The sequence below is a fragment of the Felis catus genome, chromosome A1 (assembly GCF_018350175.1).
Source record: "Felis catus isolate Fca126 chromosome A1, F.catus_Fca126_mat1.0, whole genome shotgun sequence".
Lineage (NCBI taxonomy): Eukaryota > Metazoa > Chordata > Mammalia > Carnivora > Felidae > Felis > Felis catus.
Window position 1 is genome coordinate 32,272,715 of NC_058368.1, and position 688 is coordinate 32,273,402.

Genomic DNA, 688 nt, shown 5'->3' on the forward strand with positions numbered 1-688 from the left:
CATTATGGAATTGCCCCTAAGTAATGATTTTGGAGAAGTGTGCAGGTACATGTCTATGTAAGCCCTTAAATGCTAAACAAATACTCCTAGAAAATGAAGATAAATTGTTTTGTATGTATTTTTCATCTTTGTCTTTCATCTTTATTTCTCATTTTCTGTCTGTATTGCATTTTCTAGGCTCTCTGATATACAACAGAAGTGGTGCTGGCTTAGGCAGCACATTTGCTAACATTGGAAAGATACAGAGAAGATTAGCATGGCCCCTGGACAGGATGATACAATAGAAGTGTTGATATTGACTATCTTTGGTCTCAGAGAGAAAGCTATCAATACTTAAATATTACATATGTTTTTTGTTTTTTTTCCCATTCAGATTATCAGATAAAAGAAGTCCCCTTCTATGGTGAGGTCCCCCCCCCCCCATCAATAATAGGTGTTGGCTTATTTGTGAAGTTTTTCTCTCTTATTGATCATATGACTTTTCTTTATTGTCCTATGAATGTTGCAAATTGTATAACAGTTAAAATGATGAGTTACTCTTTTACTTGTGGGATAAGCTGTTCTGTATCATATGTTATTCTTGTTACATATTATTGAATTTGACTGGCCAATATTTTGTTAAAGATTCTGCATCCATGTGCATGAGAGATATTCATCAGATATGTTCTGACTTTTGCAAAGTGCTTGT

General features: G+C 34.2%; 1 non-coding gene across 1 annotated transcript; it reads left to right on the forward strand.

Moving 5' to 3' along the window:
• Positions 1-201: 201 nt before the first annotated feature.
• LOC111556764 lies at positions 202-307 on the forward strand. The gene has a single exon (XR_002736498.1). It is a non-coding gene; the product is annotated as a U6 spliceosomal RNA (small nuclear RNA).
• Positions 308-688: the final 381 nt, after the last annotated feature.